At 35.6% G+C, this 27,762-nt stretch overlaps 1 long non-coding RNA gene across 1 annotated transcript; it reads left to right on the forward strand.

The window, feature by feature from the left end:
- Window positions 1–24,268: 24,268 nt before the first annotated feature.
- Window positions 24,269–25,317, forward strand: LOC114063811. Its single transcript, XR_003572619.1, has 2 exons — window positions 24,269–24,426; window positions 24,793–25,317. It is a non-coding gene; the product is annotated as an uncharacterized LOC114063811 (long non-coding RNA).
- The last annotated feature ends 2,445 nt before the right edge of the window (window positions 25,318–27,762 follow it).

Here is a 27,762-nt window from a genome sequence, read left to right on the forward strand (position 1 = left end):
TTTCTTATGTACTGCTCTTGAATCATGATTTTGCATCTTAACTAAGGAGGAAGAAGACATAATTATTTAATGTATTAAAAATAATAAGTTTATTTTATATTATTGAATGTTACCTTTCTTTCCTCTTAAGAGAGTTATTTTAGGGAATATATTTTAGCTCCAAAGCAGTAATACATCAGGGCCGAAAGGAAGGCTTTCATTTAGTTAAGCATGTATACTTTTGAAGAGTATTTCATAAATTGTTCCTGTAATTTATAATCTGAGCTCTTCTTAAATGTATGTAGTAAAAGTGCCACAATTCCCCTTTGTGCTATAGGTTACACAATCATTCAAGTGCTTACACTGCTAATAACTTTTTGCTGATATCTGTCTAAACTCTTCTTAGCCTCAAGACATTGTTCTTTGTCTGTCATTTCTTGAGACTATGACTGAGATTTTCATCATGGAAACCGTCACTGTGAGGGCATTTTTAGACTGCTGAAAGCACATAATATCTATCCCCTTAGTATTCACCATTCTAAATTACACACATTCAACTTGCTCAGTCTATTACAGGATTTATCCCCTAGCCTTTGTGTCAGGCTCATTTCCTTTGTAATTTCTCTTTATTTTTTTTTTTTTTTTAAATTTTATTTTCCTAGCACCTTTTGGGGATAGACATGTAACCAAAGAGGTGAGTAACCTTTATCTTGGCCAGATGGAAACCCACTAGTACTACATTAAGGCAGTAAATAAATGCTCATATATTCATAAGGACTTTTTACCAGGTTGTTTTTCATAGTCTAATAATGTCTGGATGGTGGGACCTTACACACATTTCTTTCCTTTAATGTTTTGTCTTGAAATGTTGTTTCAGTTTTACAAAAGCTACACAGAAATTTGAAAGTACATTTGATGATGCTGAAGTAGCTCTTCATCAAATTAAATACCTCTTCAACCATAATAGTAATTGAAATCACTTTCTGATTATTCCACTGCTGGAAAGTTGAATTGGTCTGATATATTGCATGTTTGATGTTTCACTAATGGTTTTCAAAGTGCATCACAAGAGTGTGTAGGCTTCTGCATTTTCTATAAGAAAATAAAAAACTAAGAAAAAAACCTGTTTAGATTTTTTAAAGTCCTTCAACTTTTAACATAATGTAGAGGTTATGCATTATTGAGGTTTGGCAAATTTTTTACTGCTCCTTTAAATAAGATGGGAGCTTTTGGATTTCGAATTCCCTTTGAGTTTCTGTTGTTAACTGTGTTTTGCCTCTATCTACTTTATTCTCAAACACAGTCAATTCAAAACTTCCAAAATGCAAAAATTAATCTTCTGACACACATACAAAAACACAGAAACAGGCATAGAGATTGAGAAAGAAGCCGAGTAATATTTATTGTTTTAGTGTAAACATAGAAACGTATTTGCAGACTAGTATTGATTCACAGAGTCAACACCAGCTTCCCTGAGTACCCACCAAATATATTTATGTGGCAAAATTCAAATGTGCACACTATTACTATTGCTTCTGCTGAATATAGTACTTTGAGTGCCAGGTTATAAGTGCAAGTTTTTTTAAAAACATTACTTTAGGAAAGAAATAAAAACAAAACCAGCATCTTTGGGCATGATTTCATATGAGAGCGTAGAAGCAGTTCAGAACCAGTTCTGGAGAGCTACCAAGGTAACTTCAGTGTTAGATGCTCAAGCACACCTTGGCTGTGCTCCACTACAGCAGGATAGTTGGCATCCAGTGTATAGGAGAAAGGAAATAGGAGTTCCTGGAATAGCCTCTGACTGCTGAGGTCAATAGATATTAGGAATGAAAATGTTGCTAGATCAAATAGATCAAACCTGCCCACCCATGGGAAGCAGAGAATTCTTCATTTTGCTTTGTTTGTGTGTGCAGCTTTTGCTTTCCCAGTTAAAATGTCTCAACCCACTAGTTTTCTTGCTTTTACCCTTCTGATTCTCTCCTCTATCCTACTGGTGAGGGGAGTGAGTAAATGACTATGTGGGGCTTAGTTGCTGGCTGGGGTTAAACCATGACACCCTCACACATTTCTTTTGTCTTATTGCTAATCTGAATGTTGTTAGTTTCTGGTTACAGATGCTGGATTTTATTGCAGCTTCCTTCCATCTTTCCTCTTCCTCACTCCCCCTTAACTATTGTGCTAAACAAATTGCATTGTTTCCTTATGCTAGCTTAATTTTGTTTATCTCTAATCATTTTTACTGGTCCTTTCTAAAAAAAACTTATATACTACGTGAAAGCATTGTTTGCAGCATAGTTTAGTTCCTCTTTTAGAGGTGACAAATCCTCGAAGTATTAAGGGCAATACCACTCTCCTCATCATGTAAAATTTTATGGGATTTGTTTCTTTCTCTGATAGACAGAAGTTTGAGCATTTTGCAATGTCATCATTACAGAAATTTTCAGCCTGTCTCTATTCTGAACAACTCACAAGCAAATGACTTGAGCATCACCGGGTTTTCAAGGGGCACCATAAGAGTTCCGCACAGCCACACTAGGGTAGACATTTAGGATAGACAGTCATACAGTGAGTGGATGGACTGGATGTACTTTAGGATGCATGGTTATTTCAGAATAAGTTTATGTTCCTGACTCTTTAGGTCCTTAGAAACAGTTTAATTGAGACACATTATGGGTTTACATGTACTGTTCTGTAGTAGAGAAAGTTCTCTACCCCGATTATAATGCTGTGTCATTATATTAGCATCTAAATGCCTAAAATAGGTTAGATTTGCATTTGACAATTCCTCTGGGCTTTCATGGAGACACCATGTTCTCTTCTCTCTTGATTGCAGAGAACTCTGAATTAGTTTTAAGTCTGTGTTGTCAGGATAGCTGTAATTTTTAAAGTTATCATATATTGTCATGGATTTTATTTTTTTCGTAACCACGTAATAAAATTTATGCACAAAAGAGAAGCTAGTGAATACAACATTGGAAGTGATAAACTGTTTCAATTACTTCCCATTAAAATTCAGGAGGCAATGTAATTAATTTTCTGTGAGTAAGAACTTATACATATGACATTAGGCTAGATTTGGATTTGTATGCAGATGCTCCTACCACGTTAATGGCAATGATTTCTCAGTCTGCCAGGAGCTTTAATTTTGTACAGAAATTAGTTTGATGCTCATGACATTTCCTCCTGTATTATTCCCAAGTAGTTAAAAACACATAACTGCTTCTATCCTAACCTGTTTTCAACTACAGATAGAATTCTACTTAATGTACAATTAAAAGCACTTAAAATATCAAGAACATCAAAGACTAAAAGTTTGATTTTTCCATCTGAAACAATTTTGAGATTGATTTGAGACTGAGATTTATCATGAGGACCCTAAAATCAAAAAACCAGTGTTAAAAACCCAAGTACAGCCCTGCATTGCAGCACTCAGCAATTACAATAAGGTATTAAATGAATAAGGATTTCACCTTAGCTTTGATATTTATTTATGTAGATCCCAATGTTCTGGCCCTTTTCAAGACAAAATTACTGAGGTGAATGAAAGTACAGGAATAGGAGGTTCATACATCAATTTGCCTGTTACTAGTTTATTATCTCAACAGTACCAATAGATGGTTCAATTGGTGTAGAAGTTAACTACTGGACTGTGTGGTAAAAGTAGTTAACATTAAAATGCATCATATCTTTACCAAGGATTTGTTCTCAATCTAATTTTCTTTTTGAAACTATTGGAGGTAGAAATAAAAATAATTTGAGATATTGTTGTAAAGGGTGTATACCATGTCATTGGAGTGTCTGAATTGTTTCCTCAGTCATTAAAAAAATTGAACTGAACCAGCTGAGAGACAAAGAGGACTCTTTCTAATGGATCCACTGCAAAAAATGAGGGCAATAGTTTATGTACAAAGTCCCAGTACAAAGTTGTAGATAGCTTATACTTAAAAGACTGTTTACAAATATCTCTGTTCAGAGAAATGCTCTATTTTCATAGCTAATCAAAGCACTGACCTCAAACACTATTCTAAGGAATAGTTTTCATTTAGCTATACCTGATTGACCCTCAAGCAATCTGTTTAACACTCATGAATGCAATGGGTAAAGACCAACATCTGTCATTTGTAGTACTTTTCTAACTTATCTCCTACCAACGCTTGAAAATATTCAGACATATTCAAATTAATTGAATGGTCAAAACATGAATGACCTTCCAGGATCTCTTTCAGTCGTTTCACTGGATACAGGTTCAGATCATATAATACAGTTTATATATTCTGTGACCTGAATGTAAGCCTGGAAAATAAATAACTTTGGAGTTGAAGGTGATCCTTTCTGCTTCCTCGCTGTAATCCAATGTGAGCATGCAAGGTTCCTAATATTTTGACTTCAGAAAAAAGCATTAAATATTAAACCAAAATTGCATATAAAATATAGGGTAGAAGTAGAAATAAGAAGTTTCTCTACTCCCTAAAATAAGATGAGAACTGCCAATAATGCTTGTTTGATGAATAAGGACAGCAGCATGTACTGTCAATTCACACAATATTGATTTATCAGTCTCAGTATCTTTCCTCCTAATTGCTTTTGGATCATCAGCTTGTTTACATTTACTGTGTGCAGTCACTGAACCTCATGATTTGCTGCCAGCAGAAAGTGAGTAGATGTAGGATTGTCCTTCAGACCAAGGGAAAAACATATTTTACTTGTCAGAGGAATGCATATAGGTCTTAAAAATATCAGTTTATGGCCTAAAATCTGTTCAAATATTTGCTTTCATAATCTGTTTCCTAAAAAGCCTGGAACAAATAGATTCATGATAAGATTTACTGAACAGAAGTGAGACAAGACCATGGAAAAAGCTTTATGAACTTCGTGAGATTACATTTGAATTTCTAACAGTTTTTATTTTTATAAAAATATGAACTTACAGCCTGTGAAAATGCTGTTATACCAGTGTAAATGACATCTGCATCAAACTTGCTCTGAAGTGGTCACTAAATCTTCCTTATGGGTCTCATGGGAAGTTACATTTATTGCTTCCCTAAATCTGGATTACTTTGCAATACCAAATGGTTCTTCAAACCTTTTACAGTTCCTACACCATCCTGAGAACTATTTTCAGTTTATGGTTTCACTTTGGGAATTAACTGCCACAGGATGTAACATATAGTATTGAGTTACTGAGGTTTCAGTAATTTCTTACGTAGCTTTGACTTGATTTTCTCTTATGTAAAATAATACCTACCTACCTCTTTGAAAAAAAGCAGGATGACAGGTAAAGGTAGTAATTTTAAAAGGTACATCTCACAACTTTCATCAGCAAAATGCACATCTGATGCAATTCGTTCACTTGTGGTTTAAAAACACTGTTCTGTCCTAATTATATTTTATTGTTTACTAATATTACAGATATAGCTGTGCCTGAATTATCATTTTGATGGTGGAGTCTGGTCATAGATTCTATGATTCTATGATTTTATGTTTATTGATATTACTCAGTAAATTAGGTGGTATTCTTTTGTCTTTTCTAGCCCAAATTTTAAGTCTTCTTCAAGGAGAAACAAGCAAGGTGTTGGCTTAGTTTAGGCCCTGGCTTTGAAAAGCTGTCGTTGTGGAGATCTGTTATGGAAACCGCTATACAGCTAAAAAGAATGTTGGCAGGAGGTAGTAGAGTTTCCTGCTGAGGTTGTAGGATGCAGGAATTTACGTAGTGCTTGAGAAAAATCAGAGGAAAAATGTGTCTCAAGAAGGAAGTATAGGTGGCCATAGGTGGCCATAAGCTGTTAGCTGAATAGGATAAAAAAAAGAAGGGAATGTTTATAACATATATTTTATTGAAAAATAAACCAGTACGAACTAGTTAGAAAACAGCAATTTTTCTTCATTGAAACAGAGGACCTGTATTTTGATGGGAGTGTTACTGAAAATATACAGTCATAGAATCATAGAATGGTTTGGGTTGGAAGGGACCTTAAAGAACATCTAGTTTCAACCTCCTGCCGTAGACAGAGATGCCACTTACTAGATCAGGTTATTAAGGACTGCATCTAACCTGGCATTTAACACTCCCAGGGATGGGGCATCTGCATCCTCTCTGGGCAACCTGTCCCAGTGCTTCCCCATCCTCTGAGTAAAGAATTTTTTCCTAACATCTAATCTAAAATATATCTATTTACTTAAACTATTTTCCATTATCTGATCTTGAAAAAGAACATATTTATGTTTTTACCTGTAATACGACTTCACAAAGTTACTGTAATATCTACAGTAATGTCACAACTGACTCTCAGTGGGCACATTTGTATTTTTGTGCAGTTTTGGGTAAAGCTCTTGTCATTGAGATACTCATGATTTTCCTTGGTGGGCACCTGAATACGTAAATATAGGCCACATAAGTGATTGAGTGGTGTAAAATTAAATACTTTATTTTACATTTTGTTATCTTGTTTTTTGCTAGGATATATAGAGAGCATTTAAAGGGATACCTTGTAAAACATTTGTCAGAAAAGTTTATTCTTTGGATTCAAAGAATACTTAGATGAACTATTCTTTCCCATAAAACAACTTAATATAATTTGTTTTTTTTTCTATACAACAGTTTAAATTACCTGAGTGAGGGAATGGGGATATTACACTGCATGGTAACTGGGCTGAGCTGGGATTTTTTTGACCAAATTTTGCATTTTTGTTTCTTTAAATAAAAAGACTGCAATGAGGTCTCCCCTCAGTCTCCTCTTCTCCAGGCTGAACAAATTAGGCGACCTCAGCCACTTCTCATGTGGCTTCCCTTGTAGACCTTTCACCATCTTCACTGCCCTCCTTTATATGCTTCCTTAAAGCTTAATATCTTTCTCATATTATGGTGATTAAAACTGCACAGAATGTTCAAGGTGAAGTCACCCCAGTGCAGAGCAGAGAAGGACTATTACTTTCTTTGACTGACTGGCGATGCTTTCTGATGGTTCCTGGTTTTTGACTGATACTGAAGGGGAAAAAAGAATTCAAAGGCAGTAAACTTGTTCTTTGCAGAAATTACACCCTGATCACTGAGAAAGCCTGAAATCATAGCATGTATTGTGTCACCTTTAATCATTCTCTATTGAGGATTGGAACATTAGAGATGGTCAGAAATGGTTCTCTCCTCAGAGGCAACACTCTGTGCTTACAATTCAATCAGATGCAGCCCCTATGATGACACTGGAGCCAAATCTAACTGCCTTATGAAAATTAGGTGACTGAACTGGGCAAGTGTGAAGAATCAGGCATAAACATGTTTTGTCTCAAAAATTCTGACCATTGCAACAGAAAAGTGGTGACTGTAAGAGAGGGTCCCATGGAGACGGGGCGGTGCTATTTCGAGATGACTTCCTTTTATACCTTGAGACTTATGCTCAGTGCTCCTGTGTCAACTTCCCTGTTCCCCCCCATCCCAAACTCTCTTCCTGGAGGGCTCAGAAGGGCTGGCTGCACATGTGTGAACAGAATGGCATGAAAATATAGTTTACATAAGAGGTTTTCACCATGTTAACTATAATAGCAAGTGGATTGGTCCCCCTCCCTCTCTTTTTCCTCTTGCTCTCTTTGACTCGCTTTCTTTATTGACCTGAAATCTGTATTCTTCATGTGACAGGACCAACACAGGACCAGTGATCTTATTTCTTCTCATTCTCTCTTTTCTGCCTTTATTTCTCCCCTCCCTTTTTTGTCTTGGCAAAGTGTTGTTATCATATTCTATCCCTTATTCCATACTGAGGTTTGTTGTGATGAGTGGGGAGCTTGCTGGAGCGTGTTCCAAAAATTAAGGGCTTGTTAGCCAACATTTTTGAGACTAAATAATGGGATACTTGACAGAGTTTAGAAGACTATACAATAGAAGCATAAGAGCTCTCTGACACTTTGGTGTCTTTGTTCAGCCTGATGAGAATTTATAATAAACATCATACTCCCCTATGCCCTCCTACCAAGTGGGTTATGACAGTAAAAAGTGAGCTAAGTAAGATGGTGACATATAGTAGAAACTTAAAGTATCTGAGGTACTTGCTGGGATGTAACATAATCTTTTGAACCCCTTTTCAGTCTTTTGGACATTGATAGATGTTGTGTGATCCCTTCAGAATATTTAAAGGTTGTGGTTTTAACTTTAGATGGAATGGGAAGTGTTCACAGGATGACAGAAGCATTACTGCTGCTCAATTGTCAATAGTTTTTGCTCCAGTCAGCCTCCAGTTGTTCATATATAAGTACTATCAGAAGCACTGTTTATATGAATTGAATGATTACTGACAATCAAAGCATTGGAAGCATAATGAATAAAGCAATTTGGTAGATTTTCAGGACTTCTAAATAGTCTAGAAATTTAGTGATGGTTTTTATATGTCACTTTACCTTCATGCATTTTGTGCATACATGTGCCCAACTTTATAGAAACTGGTATAGATAATATTTTTCTGTAATAGCTTTTGTTTGCCTTTATGCTATTATTTAAAAAAAATTGTTTAGTGATTTTAAAATTAGCCCCTGGGGGTAAGTAAATGCTCACTTAATTTTTGGCATTTTATGCTGGAGCTGGGAGAGTTTACGAGCATCTGAGCATCTTCAGTAACAGATTCTGACATTTCTGACTTCTGGCCAACAAGGTTTAGAAAGAAACTACTGCCATCTCTGTGACAGAGCAGACTTTACACTGAAAAAAATGCATATACCAAGGCTTCTTTTTCAATGTGAGACTTAAAATGAGATATGTCTGGAGGGTAGAAACATATGGTTGCTCTGTGAAGTCGTTTATAGGAGGTACTTCCTTTTCCTATCACATCTGTGGCACTATCAGATGGTCTTTTTTTTGTCTAATTTACTCAGCCAGAAGAATTTACTACCTGCATAATATGATCCCAACCAAGTATATGTAGTTCCCAGAAGAGCCAGCTCCAACAGCCCAGAGGACAAGCACAAACAGAGCAGACTTTTTTCCCCTCTTATAATTCTCTGAAGCTCCTAGCAGAATTTTCCATTAACGATAGCAATTGTTAGAGTAAAAAATTACAAACCAAAGAAAGTCCTTTTCAAAAACAATTTTTGTTAGGAGGTGTGCCCCAGTCAACACACCCTTTAAATCATGCCAGTTTTTAAAGGAGGTAAAGCAATTGTAACATAATATGCAAAATGAAAAGTTAGAATACAAAATATTGCATAATAATTGCAATATATTTCTTGAACTTCACATACTATTGCAGCGTTATAGCAGGCTTTCTGTTTTTGTTTTCTCTAGTAGGGTTGATGAGTGACATAAGGTCCTTACTCTTACAAGTGAATTCTTCTCTTTTGGTTCTGTTGAAGGCACTTTAACTTTCTATAAATAAGTGAAACATCTCCCACCAGAAACTTGAATTCCAGTGATTTGTTAAAAAAGAAAAACAAACCAAAACAAACCTCACTCCTGATAAGAGCTGATTGTAAGGGAAAATATGACCCCTGCGAGATGATGTTGAATATACAAACTCTTTTGTGCAGAAAGAGTTGATAAAGAACTGAATTAGTATTAAAATCATGGCCAAAAGATTAGGCATGCGAAACAATGTTTTCTCAAGTAATAGAAAATTTAGAATAAAAGTTAAAGTTCAAACAATGCCAAAGGAAGAAAAGGTTTCTTTTACTTTCTCACATTTTAAATATTATTCTATCATACTCATGTGCAGGTGAAAATGTTCCTGCTCATACATCATCAGCAAAGATTTATCTCAGAAAGAGTCCTTCTTTTGAGGTAAGATATTGATCTTTTGCCTGTGAGTGTTAAAAGAGTTAAGTATATTCTGTGCCAGTAAGAAGTTTATAACCTGAGAGCTGTATTTCTGAACTGCCTTGTTCTTTTGATTTTATCTACCTTTGATTTTCTTGATTTAAAAGTCATTGTGCTATCTTCCTTCATGTATTTCTTCTGAGACTCCCTGATATGAGGCAAAATATGTGACTCCCTCAGTGTGTTGCCCACCATAAGAAAACTCTTTCCAATAAATAAACTCTGTTAAGTCTCCCTTTACTGAGCAAGGAAATCTCCATTTACAACTACAAGATTTCCTTTGAACAAGAAAAGGAGCTGTTGTAGTTGGTTTTTTTTTTTCCTTTTTCCACCAGACAGTTTCTGCAATACAAACCAAATGGCCTGGGAGGAAAGAACAATTATCCTGTATATCTAATAAGTACATTTATAAACAGACTCTGGTGGTCGTATCTATGAATTGCTGGGTTGTAGCTGTGAGCATGCTTGCAATCCCTTTTCGTCATTTGGGAAATCAAGACCATTATTATGGGGACGGGAGATATCTGTGTCATATCCACATTGGGAAATTTACAGCTGGATCTTTTGGGCTAGCACTTGAATTGGAGAAAAGGAAAGATTTTTGCTGCAGGACAGTGTGAGAGCTATGGTGCATATGCAGGATTTTTGTAAATTTGATTTTATTGTGTACCTCCATACATCCCTCGTTCTCCCTCAGGAAAGTCAAACTTGTCTGCCTAATGCAGGAAATCATCCTGCAAGTATTTAAACAGTGTTTTTGTTTTTCTTGATGTTTGAAATGCTTAAAGTGCAATAACACCAAAAGACAAATGCTATCCTTGGTATTATAGAGAGTTATCAATGCACTGATATTTCCGTTATCAAAACAAATTAGTACATTTTGCAAAAGTAGTAGAAATGTAGTTTCTTCAAGAGGGCAAAAAGGAAAAAAACCAAACATGGTTAAAGAAGTGTTTTAACCTTTGAAGGGAATTTCCAAAAGTAAATGGGAATCAGTCAAGATTATGTCATGTGTGATATTACCAGTCTTAGAAAGCTCACAGGTGCAATTACACTTGCATGCAAAAATTGACAAGTATGAAAAATATATATGGCCTGAACATGATTGATTCCTTTCTATGTTTTTAAGTTTCTGCTCCCCAAAATGAGCAGAGTTTTTGGTAAATTTATGTGTTTGCTTTGAATGACTTCTGGTCTGATTTCAGTAAATCAGTTGTCTAATGTCTTGTTTGTTTCTGAACAACAGACAGACTGAAATAATATAAGTTCCTGGAGTGTAAACTAGCCTCATCTATCCATAAGAAGCATGAAACTTCATAGCTTAACTTTGGCTTTGGGCAATGTAGTGACTGAAAGCTAGATCCTCTGTGGTGTAAATTAAATTAATTCTCCTCCTCTGCCTTCAGTGACTTGCACAAATTTACAGCAGCTGAGCACATGACCTTACACTCAGAGTCAATTTCTCCATAAGAGACACATACAGTGTTGTGAAATAAAATGCATTTAGGTTTTTCGGTTTTCCTTCTGATATTTTTACTCATTCATTTCCTTTTTGCCTCCCTGTTCCTTTGGGAGTGAACCAAGAGGAACAGCATTTAAACTTGATTCAGTGAAAAGTTATAGTACAATGGTATATTATATTCATATATTCTTATGAATTCTTATTCTATAGCCTCATAATCTGTAGCTTTCATGTATATATTATGCTTTTACTATGGGCCTAAATTATGCTCACACATCCCTGTACTTTTATTCTCAATTTGCATTGCATATGTAGACCTATATTTGAAAAAAATATATGATTTTAGCATATTTTGCCAATAACTCATTACTTTTTATATATACTAGTGATCGCAGTTCATCCACAAATTTAGCAGCCTTTTCTTTATTTTAATATATGGTGTCACCTTGACTTACAAGCTGAAGATCTGACTTATTTTTCACATCTTCTGTGTTTTTAAAATGGATTCAGTACTCATTCAAATGTTAAAGTAGAGAAATTATCTTCCTTTATACTGTATTTGTTTTACAGATGTTGATATAGCAACTTTAAACAGTAATAAGATGTCAGTGAATATGACAAACCACATTATTTTTCACCATCTGTATTCAAAGGACTTAAGCAAATCAATGTTTATATCCTTCTCTCTAAGGAGCACATTGTCAGTTGAATGAAATGTCTTTAATCCAGACAGTTTCTTCTGAATCTTAGGGAACACATGCTCTGCTTTTCTGCAGAGTCTGTGTAAGAGCACAGGCTGATGAAAATGTGTGTCTGTGAGGAAGAAATATTGGGCAATTTTCCCCAAAATGTATTATTAGAGCACTTACCACATAAATTTTTCTTCCTCCAAAAGACTTCTTTTCTGATCATGCTACCAGAGAAATCATTCTTGTCTAGATTTTTATGCAGAATTTTTAATTGAACTGTTTTGGTAATAGCATGAATGTATTTAACTTGATGAAAAGATAAATCAGTTTTCAGTAAAATGAGGTGGAAATTATGCTTTTATTCAAAGGGTGCTTTTTACCATATCTTAGCTAGAAAATCACTTTGATTAAACCCAAAGTTCCTCAAAACACCCCTACCTTCTTCTTCCACTGAGCACAGCCTTGAAATAATTACAATCTAGTAGTTATAGCTTTTCATAAACAAGACCAAAATGCCATAGTGTTCTTTAGTGAAAGCAATAAACATAAAGGCAGGTTACAGCTAGAGTTAAGCAGTCCTCACCCAGCCACTTTGCTGGAACTGATGATAATAACTAATTACAGCTGTTTTATGCCAGGATCTCTTTAAGGTATAATTCTCGACAATTTCTGTTTCCAACCAAAGCAAAACATGTTAACAAAATGTTAGCTTTCAATATTATTGTAAAGACAAATTTCATACTCATGTGAACAAGCTAGTGAGAAACTGGGAGTATTAGTTCAGCCTCTGCTTAACTCTGTGCTACTGAGGCCTCTGTAGGTACAAAATAGCTGCACCATAGTTGCTAGGAGACACTAAAGCTATTAGTTTCAGCAACATGACCTGGGTCTGCTTCTCTTAGGACATGCTTGCAATGAGGCCAAATCCTGCATGAAAAGTTCAAAAAGCAGTAAAAAATTTCGGCAAGCTACTGGATCTCAACTAAATAACTTCTGAATGGAGAGTATGAAAAGATAGCTTAGTATAGGGAAGCAGGGATTTAAAAGAAATAAATTCTTCATCTTCTCTCAAATTTACTTGCCTCCATATGACAATATTTTCCAAACACATGAATTTCCAATATACAAAGGTGTTTTAGTACATTCACTGATAAAAAGTATTGCTCTTATTCTTGTGTGTCCTTCATCCTTTTTCTTGTAAAGTTTACTGTTTTTCAAATGGACAGGTAGGTTTCTTATTGTAGCTCCAGCATCATTTATAAAAGAAAATCAGATTTTAATTCATCCAAGTCATGTATAAAACACAGTGTACATTTCTGGTTAAATACTGATAATAATTGTTGCTACTGAAAGTCACAAATTGACTATGGCTTTGGTTTCTCTAGGAAAAATATATTTGTTGTTAAGATAACAGAATGGGACTCAGTGGGATCATAGGTTTTAAGGAAAGGATTATGCTGGACATCTCTTACAATCTCTTACATTGTGCTATCCATTGCATTTCTTCAATTTTTTCTGAAATATGCCTATCACTTTTGATACATTTGGAACATGACTGTAAGTTTGTTCTTGATTCTGTCAATGTATTTCACGTATCTGTGCTTTTGTTGCATCATCTGTGAATAATATTGCCTTCTACACAAAAGAGAGATTTATTCATGGCTGTGAATTGTTCAGATACAATGGAGATTGAAAGCATTCTAAGAATAAAAAAATGACATATTCCTGATTAAGTCATAATAGTTATTGGAAATAAGACAGAAGAACCAAAAAGCAGTTCAAGGCTCTTTCTGGTACTTTAAGGCCACAGCAAAAATGAATGGTACCAGTTCTCTTTGCTCCTTGAATTTTTGGAACAGTTTAGGAAATGTAATCTATCAATACAGTATAAATATTTCCTTAAAATCTGAAAATATATTTTGGAGCTTAGGATATAAAAATATTAAAATTTACCTTCAGGTAGAATCAGATGGAAGGTACTCTGAGCACTCAAGCGGTGATTTATGATTTAATCAAGACATACGGCTTAGATTTATGATGACTCTTTCAGGGGCTTGGTTGTTGTAGTACAAAACTAGGTGAAGGTGTTGTTGATGTTGGATGGATTGTTTCTGGGAAGGAGAAAGGAAGTAAAATTAAGTTTTTCAATGATCAGGGAGATAATAACTCTAATACCTAATTTCTATGATTTAGCAATAACTGAGTGGTGACATCACATTCCAGGCATCTCTTTCAAAACTCAGCTGAGTTTAGAAAGACATCCATGTTTAGCAAACTGAACGACCTTCTACAGGAAGGAGTGCAGACATCTGACTTAGCCTGTTATGGCAGCATTGTACTTCAAGAACCTCTGAAAATCAGAGCTAATCACAATGCCCAGCACTTGTATCATTTGAAAATCTTAAAATACTTTACAATCTTGGCAAAACATTAATGTTCTTCACTTCACCTAACCATAACCAGCATTTTGGATTAGGCCTTCTGATACTAAGTGGATAAGAAAGGATCTGATCTATCATTCTATTTGAAAGAAATATTATGCGGACTCTGGATTTACATAAAAATCTTGTCCAACATAAAGTATCTAAGTGATTCATGAGTCCACTCTGAAAGGAGATAGAAACATAATTTCTGATGTATGAATGAATTTATTTGCATTCTAGATTCCACGTTACATATGTTTCACAAGTTGCTCAGCAAACTCTTTTGATCTGTGCTATTTAGCTACACCACTGGAAGTTCCATAAAATATTAGCAATAGTGAAATTTTTCAAAAACCTTTAGAAAATTAGGTAAAAACCCCTCTTTAAATTTATTTTGGAAGGAAGTGGGAATCTAACTATTTCAAATCTCAAATTAACTTTCCGAAATACAGTAAAATTAGAACAAGGCATTTTTTCTTACTGCAATATGAAAAAAATATTCTCTAAGTTACTGTACCTTTAAAGTCAGAAAAGAGAGAAATTACGGTGAGACAGTAAGATAATTTAATTTGCTACATCTGCATGAAGCACCCTCTTTATGTACTGTGCAAGACTTGAAGTTTCAAGAAATGCAATCAGCTATGTAATACAACTGACTTGTCAAATTTAAGTGCATTTTAACAATATAGTTTATTTTAAACAGATGTAAAGATAAACATTTAAATAAAAGATGTACTGAGATTGTCAGATCTACAAAGAAATAAATAGAATATATTTGTTTCAACAGTACTCAAATGAGGAAAACATTTAATATTGTGTCTGCCCCACTTCAGAGAAGATTAACGCCAGGTTACTAATAGTCTTCCCCAGATTTAAAAGGCAGTAGATAAGTATTCGTTATGGTACTACTAGTAAGATGAGGTCTTAATTTTATGACTTTTTCTGAGGAGTTTTTTTTTACAAAAAAAGAGTCAATTTTCCTATATTCCATGCCTACCTTTGATAATTAAGAACAGTCAATTTGGTTAGATATTTTGCCACTTATCATAAAAAGAAACTCATCTTACTGTGTATAAAAAATATATTCAGTCTATATATCGTCCAGTTTCTAGGATACAGTCTAAAATATTGAAGTACACTTGAGAAGTATCAAAATTATTTATGTTAATAAAATATTAATGATTATTTACACATGGTGATCAGACTCTTTTAATCTATGTCTGAAAAGCAATACATCTAGGTAGGATTTTCTCTATTACAGTACAATAGATATAATTAAAATCTAGAAGAAATGCATCTTGGGCTGGCTTGAATTGCCCCGGGGAAGAAGTTCCAAAAGAAGATACATTTGCTGAATTATGCTGTTTTGTAGCAGAAAAATCCCCAAACCAGCACTCATGGCAGGGGAAGATTCCTGGTGCAGGCCCTTTCCTGCTTTATTCTTTATAGATGCTGTATTTTATTCCTCATACAAAAATTATCTCTGTATTTGCACGTCATCTCACCTTTATTACCAAGTTGGGGTGAGAAAGGTAAAACAGTTTATGTGAACATATCTTTTTACTTCCTGAGACTTGATTACAGGTAGGTCTTTTAACACTTATGCTCCCTGAAACTGCTTCCGATTTCATGGATCTCACCTAGTGGTGAGAATCAACCTCTTGTTCCCACAAAAACTGTTGTAGGTACTATCTTTGACAAGTAGTGTTTGTGGTAGTGATGATGATGATAATTATAATAATGATAATAAAGGATACAGACATGAAATATTTTGCTTTAAAAACTTGAAGACCTATTAGCCTGGTAGAAAAGGATAACATACAATCATAAGAGGGAGAAACTCTGCATTATAGCTCAAGGAATGTAATAAATGAATTAATTTATGATCTCATGTCATATTGGGAATAATAGTTTCCTCTTTTAAATACAGAAACATGTGAACAACCCATTATACCAAATGGGCTGAAACATTAGCAAGTGTTGCAGCCTGCTTGACAGTTTCAGAAATCAATATTTGCATTAATTTCCTAGCTTTAAAATACACTAAGTAATCTCATGGGATGAAAGAGGTTCTCAGAGAAAAGAACATATGTCAGAAAAATGCCTATAGGTTTGAGAGGAACCCTTAGGGAAAAATATTGTTGACAATAAAATATGGCTTGCTTTGTTACAGAAATTTGTAACTGAGTCAGTTGTCATAGTTTATTTCTACTTTCTACCTCATTTAAACCATCAGACACCTGCAAATCCATTTTAAAGATATATACATCACATCTTGTTTTCTTTATTGTCCCTTCTTAATCTTTATAAAACATTAATTTACCTTGTTCTAATATGTAAATCCTCATCCATATATAATGGACCATTTTAGTGTAGTAAGTGGTAATAAGAAAATTTTCTTGGGCTTTGTTTGTCATTTCTGGCTAAAAATATTTCATAATAATTGACCTTTTTAAAACTGTGCAGCAGAGTTGTGCAGCTATTTCTGGATCCTTGAGGTGGAGTGAGATACAGCAGAACTTTGATGGAAAAAAACAAGCAGTGATCTAAATATTATTATCACCTCATCATACATACAAATGTATACGTGTTTGGATGGTAGGTTTAATTGCTTCATAAGGCTTTATGGAAATTTCAGGAGTTGTTAAAGCTGCAATTCAAAAAGCAGAATTTATGACTGTTCGTGACTGAAATGTAAGCTGGTTGTTATCAGCAGTACATGAAAACTGTTTTACATATAGCATATCATGTTTTACTACTAAGATACTGTTAAAGAACCCAGGTCCCTTAAACAATAAAGAAAAGATGTGAGACTCATAAATTAGCATCAGTGAACATAAGAGTTTTCTGTTGTGCCTTTCTGAAGAGTGTTCTTCTTCCATGAAAGTACCTCTGTAGTAAATCCAACCCTTTAGGCATTTAATCATTTTATGTGGATGTCTTGTAAATGGCTATGCCTCACACTGGGAACCAAGTGATCTTACAGTAAATATCATGGCAATAAGATGATGAATCTTTGTGTCTTGATAAAATGATGACTTGGATTACTTGATTATCGCTTAGAAAAGACATCATACAAAAAGCCAAGGCGCTGGGAATATTAATATTGACAAAATACAAAAGAAGAGTAGGTAAAATATGTATCAACTTGTCCTCACTTGAAAATAGAAACTCTAAAGGGTACATTTGACACAATTATATAAGCCCTGTAAAAATTTGAATGTAAATACATACATGGTGGAAATGTGCAACCACACCTATTAATGATCTTTCATCCCAGAGTATTCCTGCATTTCTCTAAAATTGCATTCTAATCAATTGGGATCCTTTTTTCACTCTATAAAGGATTGGACCTGAGTTACTGTAACATCCCAGGCTCGCCTCACAAGCTCTCATTGAAGGAGTTTTATGCCAGAAGGTGTAAGGTCACAAAACCTGCCTGATACATTTATTAAAGAGGCCTTAGGTCCTTTTACTCTCTGAGACTACTTTTTTGAAAAATGTGATGATGTTTCTCACAAGGTCAAAAAAAAACTTCTACTGGCAAACTTTGGAAAATAAGTTTAAAGGAAACATTCAATCAACATAAAGCATTTCACAAAGCATAGACTTAGCAAACTCCAACCCATCCAGGTTTAAATTACCCAAATATCAAGAAAAGAAAATGATGAGAAGAAGAATAAGGAGAGAGAATTATAACTACCACCTTAGATCCAGCATGGAACCAGCTACCACAAATCCAAGAATGAGAGGGCCGCGATACATGGAGGACCTTGTGGTGTTGGTTTTATTTACTCTGTACTCCGATGGCCACCCTGCCCAGGTGGGGCATTTGACCTGCCAGCCATCTGAGATCTGGGGTAGGGGTTCCAGGGAATGTGATGGTGGGTTTCAATGTGTTGTGCCAATAGCTAATAGCCATTCTGGGCTGGACCAGAGGCTCCAAGGGCAAGGGGGTATGGAGTACTGCAACCCCCAGCTTGGCAGAACTTGCCCTGCCCCTGTCATTAACAATTTCTTTCAGTCTCTGGCAGTTACAAATGAAGTACTTTAGGCTACAGCCTTCAGAAGTCTGCTAGCTTCAGAGGTTTGCTTGAGGCTTCTTGCTGAGGTTAACTTTTGGGAGGGGAAAAATAAAATAGCAAAACAGTATACCTGTGGAAAAAGGTATTCAAAAGAAGGAAACAAAAAAAAAAAGCTGTTGTAAGCCTGGCAGTGCTAGCAGTAAACAAATGCAATGATCTAGCATTGTTGAACAGCAGACAAAAGACCAGTATGAGCCAGGCTGGGCTGTTTAGAAAAGACAGGCATCAGGGAAACCTGATCTCTGTGGTCTGCCTCTGAGCTGCTGACCTCAGGCAAGTAATTTTTCATAAATACATAAATACGTTTCCTTTCCCTGCTTTAAAACTGAAACAGAATTTTCTTTAATGCTCTAAAAACCCCTTTGGGTTAGATAAATTTGGTGTGTTGCTCCTCAGGTCAATTTAGCAGTACCAGCTCCTACAGTAGGCTACCCACCTGTATTTTTTGTTCTTTAAAAAAAAATTAAATTAGGAGAAAGAAAGCTTTGATAGCAAGTCTAAACATGTTTAGCACCTGCACTTAGATTGTTATCTAAATCTAAAATCATTATAATTCTTGTCAGTGGATGATTTCTCCCTATAAATCATGGATCTTTCTGAGTGCAAGCTTACAAATCATAGAATCATAGAGTATACTGAGTTGGATAGAACTCACAAGGATCACTGAGTCCAAACCTTAGCCTGGCACAGGACCATCCCCAAGAGTCACACCATGTGCCTGAGAGTATCATCCACACACTTCTTGAACTCTGTCAGGCTTGGTGCTGTGACCACTGGGGAGCCTGTTTCAATGCCCAACTACCCTCTGGGTGAAGACCCTTTTCCTAATATCCATCTTAAACCTCCCCTGACACAGCATCAGGCCATTCCCTCAGGTCCTGTCACTGGTCACCACAGAGAAGAGATCAGTGCCTGCTCCTCCTCCTCCCCTCACAAGTAAGTTGTAGACTGCAAAGAGGTCTCCCCTCAGTCTCCTCTTCTCCACGATGAACAAGTCAGGTGACCTCATCCACTTCTTATGTGGCTGACTTTTCACCATCTCTATTGCCTTCCTTTGGATGATCTCTGATAGCTTTATGTCCTTTCTTACATTGTGGTGCCCAAAACTGCACACAATATTCAAGGTGAGGCCACGTCAGGGCAGAGCAGAGAGGGACAATCCTCTCCCTCAGCCAGATGATAATGCTGTGCCTGATTCCCCCCAGGACATGATTGACCCTCCTGACTGCCAGGGCGCTGCTGACTCATATTCAGCTTGCCATCAACCAGGACCTTCAGGCTTTTTTCTGCAGTGCTGCTCTCCAGTTACTTGTTCTGCAGTCTGTATGTACATCCAGGGTTGCCTTGTCCCAGATATGAATCCAGCACTGGTTTTTTTGAACTTCCTATAGTTGGTGATTGCCCAGCCCTTTCATTTTTAGAGGTCTCTCTGCAGGGTCCCTCTGCCTTTGAAGTAGTCAACAGCTCCTCCTGATATAGTATCATTAGCAAACTTAGTGTCTCTTCCAGTCCAGATTTACGAAGTCATTTATGAAGATATTGAGAAAAACTGGCCCTTGAGAAAGATGTAGCCCTGTGGAACCCCACTAGTGACAGGTCACCAACCTGATGTTACCCCATTTACTGTAATTCTTTGTGCCCAGCGCATGATCCAGTCACTCACCCATCACATAATGTGTTTATCCAGCTTTATGTTGGACATTTTGCCAGAAGGATCCTGTTAGAGACAGTATCTAAAGCTTTATGGAAATCCAAAAAGATTACATCATCTGGTTCCCCTTGATCAGCTAGGTGAGTTACCTTGTTGAAAAGGGAAATTAAGTTTGACAAGCAGAAATTTCCTCTCACGAAGCCGTGCTGGCTGTAACCAGTGACTGTGTTGTCCTTCAGGTGTTTTTCAATACCCTGGAGAATAATCTTCTGCTTCATTTTACCAGTCACTGAAGTGAGAATGGCAGGCCTGTAGTTTCCAGGGTCACTCTTCTTGAAAACTGGGACAATTTTAGCCAGTTTCCAATCATCTGGAACCTCTCCAGATTCCCAAGACCATTCAAAAATCATTGTGAGAGGCCTCGCAATGGCATCACCTAGCTCTTTGAGTACTCTTGGATGAATCCCATCAGGCCCCATAGACTTACAGGAACCCAGATGAAGCAGCAGATCCTGCACAGGTTTAAGGTCAGCTGAGAGTTTATCACAGCCATGATTCTCCAGCTCAGGGCACGGGACCCCCTTAGCCTGTCATAGAGTCTAGTAAGTTAGAATACTTTTCAATTATTCTAACTTGTGATTGCTTGAAGGTGATGTTTCCCACCCACCCCTGGGAAACTCAGAGAAAGGATCACTGAAGTCACATAACACAAGTGTTCTCTAGTTGGCTGAACAACTTACTCATCACCAGGAATAACACAAGCTTTGCAGGATGTAACATCTTGACAATGATACAAGATCTGAAAAGTACTTACTACTTCTTGTTTATGAGCCTGGTTACTATCATACTTCTGTAGCATTTGCAATTCAGCACTTTGATGTAATTATGATTGATTTTAAAATTAAATAAGGTAAGACCAGGCATTAGCAGATGTGTATACCTATAAGGTAAAAATCTTGTTCTACTAGGAATTCTACAAATAAGTAATTCTACCAAGTGACAAATTCATCTTACTGAATGATTTCAAACAGGGCTATTGTTGAATCTTAGGCACAGTTCAAGATAGTTACAGCAATGTCAGGAGAACTCATATTATTAATATATTAGAGCTAGACAATCATCACCAGGACAAATATTTCAAAAAGGTGACTAGGACAAGATGATGGGATGACAGTGAATCAAGAGTTAGAATTTCCTTGATGTATCTTTATGAATGCCTTTTCATAGCACAGTGTCAGTTGCTTGACTGCTGTGTGATGCAATTTGCCCATCTGATCAACAGCTAATACAAGGTTGGATGTCACATCAGACACCAAATGCTTGCAACATGTAGGGTAAAAGCATTATCCAGAAAACTTGAAAGCAGCTATTAGCAAGCTGCCAGAGGCTATTTTATATAACCAGTTACATGTAGCAAGTGGCTGAGAAGTAGGCAAATGACACATTGCAAAGATTTTCTCAAGAGAATTGGGAGAAGCATCTTCTTGGAAGACAAAGATCATCTTTTGGTGCCAGCAAATATTCTGTGTGACATCAAAGCTCATCAGCTAAACTGGAACAGTGAACAGCACAGACAGTGTGAAAGACATAGAGTCCCGTCTTTGTGAAGAACTGTGATATCCTTTGACATCTGTGAAAACTGGACTAACTTCTCATTCATAATTACACTCTGATGTGCTGTATTATTTGGAAAATCCCCATTTCAGATATTCTGGAGAAGATATTGCATGAAGTATCATTGCAGTGAATTTACTGCAAATTGAATTCTTTTTTAAATAGGGTGATTTTTTTGACAATATCCTTGAGAATATCCTTGAGAATATTCAATACCATTTACTCCCTCACAAAATTAAATAGCTAGATCTTATTCACAGAGATAAGTGCTAGCTTTCTGTTTAAGAAACTGAGGCACAATAAGGATAAAATATTTTCCACAGGCTTGAAATATATTATGTATAAGGAAAGTTGCTGTTCCTTTGGTTAAAAAAAAAGCCAAAAAAATGTTTTTCTGTGGATTTCAATATTCTGTAGTTGAGTGCAGAATGTAAAGATATTTCTATTTCACTGCTCTTCAGTATACAGTCAACAAGATTGTTTCTAAATGCAATGACTGAATTGCAATTGCATTAACAATTGAACTATAATTATCTTAGTATTTGAGCAACTCCCTTTGGAACTAAAAATGAAAAGTTACCATCTTGACTGGCTACCTAGCTTTTTTCTGAAATTATTGCTTAGAAGCTAACCCACTGTTAATCTCAAAAACACTGCATAATTCTAAAATAATAAAAATTGTCAAAAAGTGTAATTCTACCAATATTTGATTTCATTCCAGGATCAGTAAGTATGCAGAAACACATTAGAAATAACCCCTCAGTAGAAACATTTTTCATGTTTCCCCCCTCACTCCCCTTTTTTTTGGTATCAGTTCTTCAAAGGATACAGATTGTGTTTTACACATTAAAGAGAAGCAGTGAAAATAGATTTCTTAACTGGATAAATGCACATGTATCCCTATGTTGCCAAGTTTATCGTGTGCTTAGAGCTGGACACAGATTCAAATGTTATTTAAGCTGAAATAAATATATGGGCAGAGAGAGAACAGGGAGGGAATACTTTATTACCTGGGGAACTGAAAAACCCTGACTTCCAGTAAGTTGTTGCTAAGTTGTATGACAAGAAGATGGAACAAAACTTTATAATCCGTTATAACTTATTTGACTTTAGAAGTTGCTCAGACATATGAATGACGATTTGAATCCATGTTTGAAGCTAGGTTGGTACTAAGTTCCTTGGTACTGTGGATACCAAAAGGTACGGGAGCCAAAGAAGATGAGTAGAATCAAGCAGAATGTGCACTGAAGGCTTTCAGAGCGTAAACACTAGGTGAACACCTAGAGGAAGATAGTTAACGCCCTGGAAATCTTTGTACATAACACAAAATACAGATACTGGATACATAAAATGATGTTACATATGGTGCATAACACATGAAAGGCAGAAAGATGTTACAGGGATGTTACAGGGATGTTTCTTTTGTGGTTTTGTGTTTTTTTCCTCCCTTTGGTAAGAATTGATCTGGAAGACACCTAGAGGAAAGACAGTATGTAGGAAAGGAGAAGGAAGGATATCCAGGAGAAAAAGGGAAGGGAGGAAAGAGCAACTATGAAGTCGAGTGTGGAGTCAACCTGAAAAGATCTAAAAAGGTATGGGGCATAACTAAAGTACACCGACTATCAGTAGCTGGTAGAGAAAAGCCAGTCAAAGCTGATGACACTTTTACTCATTTATTAGCGGCCTTTGCAGCTGCCATAATCATCCTAATTTCTTCTCCCCAGAGACTTTTTTCTAGACAGTTTGCTGGATGTGAATGTGTCACATTTAATCTACCATCTCCTGAGGGAATCTTTCCAGTGGTTTCCTGTGACCACAAAGTGAGGGATTACCATGATTAGTTGCCATTTCATATCTCATCTCATACTACCCTGTTCTGTTTCTTATAATATGTGGAAGATGGGCTATTAGAAGCACATAATGTTTGCAAATTTTGCCATGTCTTTCCTCATACATTATTCAGCAAAAATATTCTGATTGTATAAACATGTTTATTTTGGAACTTATTCACTGAACTCTTATATACAAACATATCAAGCTATGGGTTATTCATGAACTATTTATTTTGATTTTGTTTTGAAGCCCTGTGTCTTTGTAGCACAACTGCAGTGGATGCTACTGTATTTTTATTGCTTACTCTTCTGTTCATAGCAGGTTAAAGATGATTTCATTCTCGCCATATGGAGAATTGTGAACTAGGTACATAACAATTGCAAAGCTATATTTTTTTGACAAGAGAAATAAAAGAACCTATTTAGATATTTTTAAAAATGGAAAAGGTTCTCAAAAGTGTTAAATTGAATTCATAGCTTTTATTCAAATGAATGCATATAGGCATTTTTTCTCAGAACTTACTCATGTTCACTAATTTGAAGCCAAATAAGTGTTTGTGGTACTCTAGTTCTGAACAGATCTGAATGTGAGACAAACTGTGAGAATTTTGCTGTCTCCCACTAATCTGCTTTGTTTTTGGTTTTGTTTCTGTTTTTTTAATCAGGGGAAAGACTTTGCTTTCTGTTAAAATAGATGAGTTGCTAGTTATAAATATTTTTTGTCTAAAATTAAGGAGTGAATTTAACATCCATGACATCTACCTCAAAATTACTTGGCTGATATATTTTGCACAGAACAAGCTGAACAGAGACTGAACAAAGGTAGTCTTGTAAAGCAAAATAGGGGAACAGGCTTTTTAACTCATTGCAATTCAAAATGAAACATGCCAAAAAGGTAAATCGATTTGGAAAATGGACGAAATAGGAGCATAGGTTTGCTTTTTGAAACCTTCTATGTTGCTGAGAATCATTAAAAAGTGGTTTAATAATGAAAGACATAACAAGTGTATTGGCTGAAACTTAAAGACAATTTAAAGATAGACACAAATATCCCATGGGAAAGATGATAAAGCATTTTAACGAACTATCAAGAGAAGTGATGAATTTGATATCTTTTCTAAATCAGATCTGGAAATTACCTTTTAGCTACATTCAAGTTGTTGGCTTCAGTACAGATGGATGTTTGTCTGCACTGCCAGAAGAGTTGGGGTATGTGATTTAATGGTACTTTCTATCTTCAAAATCAATTCTGCTGTTGTAGGTTTTCCAACAGGATGAACAGAGGGGTAGGGGAATAACGGTGATGTACCTGTGCATCCATGACAGCTACAGTATCTTTTATTACTTATTTGGAAGACAAAAGATTGTTCTACAACCACTTCTCTCTTCTTTCTGCTCTAGGAAGTCTCTGTTTCTTGAGCCATGGGAGAATTTGCATGTATCTGGAGCTTATTTTACTTACAGATTAGGTAATAGAGAGCAGGCTACACTAGCAAGCCTTTATATGATAGGCAGCCTCTGGATCTCTGAGAATATTTTTAATGACATACTGCCTGCATGATGTATCTTCATCTTTTCCCTTAATGCTGCACTTTCACATGTGAAGCAATGGCAGGTTTGCATAAATAAAACAAGTATGTATGTAATAGGTTTGCCTTATTTAGAATATTTGAAAGCTAGCTGGCATATAATTTTATTTTATTTGACTAAACCTATGCATTTTCTGCAATGCAATTCCAATTTGCAGCAAATATATCAAATGACAGGCAGACTTTTTGAAATAGTTTAAGACAAACAATTTTTTCACCAGACAGATGAATGATAGCAGTGTGAGAAATTGAGATTTATTTAAGAAACATGAACTCTCAAAAATCTCTTTGCGACATCCTGCTTCCATTTTGCTGTGCTATGAATGTGACAGTAAATATTAGCACAGGGTAATGTAAGAATGCAACTCAAAAAATCAATATATGAAAACTATGACAGTTGCATAGCAACTTTACTACTTAAAATGGATATTTCAGTTATGCAGACTGGCTAAACGTGCTTGAAGCAGCTGTTGAGTTCACTGGTCAGTGCCCTGAAAATCCAGCTGTGTGCTAAGCATCACCGCCGACCTTTGCACAATCATCTTTAAGTGAAGGAGTTTTAAATAGAGAAGTTATGCCAAGTCTCTGTGCAAATTTAATTTAAAGTAATTAAATTAAAATTTATATTTTAGTATTACAAATTAAATACTCCACTGGTTTTATTATGTTTTTTATTCTCCTGAATTGTTATGTTATCCAACTGTACATTTATTACTCTAATAAAGCATACTTCTGAAAGTTGAATAAGCATGTAACTTGTTAATGGATTACACATATAATTATTTGTATTTATTTAAAAAAAATTGTTTGTCTCTTTACTGAATATTTGTCTCCAGAGAAAATTTGTAAAGTATTAACCATGAATTTTTTAAACAATTTTACTAATCCACTGCTTTTATTCACAAGTGGCAGTTATATCTCTATGTTAAGATAGATATGAAGTGCAAAAATTAGACTAAGGTGAAAGAAAAAGGTGAAGGGCAGATGTTATAAAATCAGTTAATCTTATCGGCTGCTTTTAAATATCTTTGAATATCAGATATCTTATGACAAATGTGTCATTAAAAATAAAATGTAATGATTCTAATTCTAAGAAAAATTAGGTTCTAACTGTGAAATGTGGTTCTTATGCTTAGTTTTCACATTTGTTTTTGGTCTAGTGTAATGCACATTTAGATTATGCTGGATAAGATACAGAAAGAGACCTTGAAAGAGTGATCAGAATGCAGGATCATTTTCACTGGTACCTCTTGGAAACTCTGGGGTTTTTACCTGCTAGTCAGTTCAACACTGAAAATTTCTTAAAAGGAAATTTTTGCAGTTGAAAAAATCTAGCCCAAAGAAAATGTAGGGCACTGATAATCAAGCAGCAAGATTCAATTGACCTAAACAGAAAACAATGTGGTGACAACTCCAAGTACAGTAGGGTATATAAATGATAAGGAGTATCAAGAAAAAAATTACACCTTTGCTTGCTCCTAACCTATACACCTTCCCATTTTGACTGATGTTTCTTTATGATGTCATAGCTTTACAGCAAATCCATACTCAACCTATCTTTAAAACAGCAAAAGTCAATTAACTGCTTTTGGAGCATGATAGGATGACATAAATCACTGACTTAATGCTTTCATAGAATGTCTTTTAAAGTCTACTTTATAAAAATATAAATCAGTTTTGGACCATCAATAAGGCAATCAAAGGCATACACTCAGACAGCGGTCATGCTTCTGGGGTAGTTGAAGGCACTATCTCACTATTCAAGCAAAATATTCCTAACTACATTTCATTTTTATGCTTCAGTCTTGAGTTCAAAAGCTAAAGCAACAATGAATTAACCTAACCTGCTCTGCTATGTGCATCTAGCATGCAGTCCAAAGGATAACTTTGTCCAAGATTTGCTTTTCCCTTCCAGGCTCTCCAAGGAATTTGTGGGCAATGTTCACTCATTAATATGAGTATTAGGAAAACAAAAATTAATTCAGTAATGTAGTAAAAAAATGATGTTTGTATTATGGTAGCCACATCATTATATTTGAGGAAATGATGGCTATTCTTGTAGTAAAAAGAACGATATATAATAAACTTTGCAATGACAATATACCAAGTTCTCTGTAACACAGAGAAAGAATAGGCTGTAATATATGATGTCAATATATGAAGAATGCCATGTTGGAATATTAAAATGAAAATCTATGGCTTATTTTGAGACGTATTTATTTACAGATAAAAACACGTTAAAATATTCCTTCATAACAACAAGAAAGAGAGAAATTAACTTTTAAAAGGAAACTTCCTTTTAGGCCCAAGCCCGTATTGCAGTTTTGGAAGGTCTGATTTAGTTGCACCTTGATGGGTTTCAGGTAATTGTCTCACCCTCTTGCCTCTTGAACATGTATTTCATTTCACTTTCCTGCTAATAGCATTTTCTTTGTTGCTTCACAAATATCTGTAACATGATATGCAGCAGCAACAATTTGAAACTCTTTTTCATGTCCACCTGCTTTCCATCTACTAAACATACCACTGTGAATCAGCCAGTTCATATCCCTTACCACCACTGCCTCTTTTCCATCCTACAAGATGAAAAACCACAGGACAAACGTTCGTCCTCTAAATAAGATCAGCATTTGCTGATGTGT

The sequence above is a fragment of the Empidonax traillii genome, unplaced genomic scaffold (assembly GCF_003031625.1).
Source record: "Empidonax traillii isolate 1590-97213 ecotype Southwest subspecies unplaced genomic scaffold, ASM303162v1 scaffold493:size717247, whole genome shotgun sequence".
Classification (NCBI taxonomy): domain Eukaryota; kingdom Metazoa; phylum Chordata; class Aves; order Passeriformes; family Tyrannidae; genus Empidonax; species Empidonax traillii.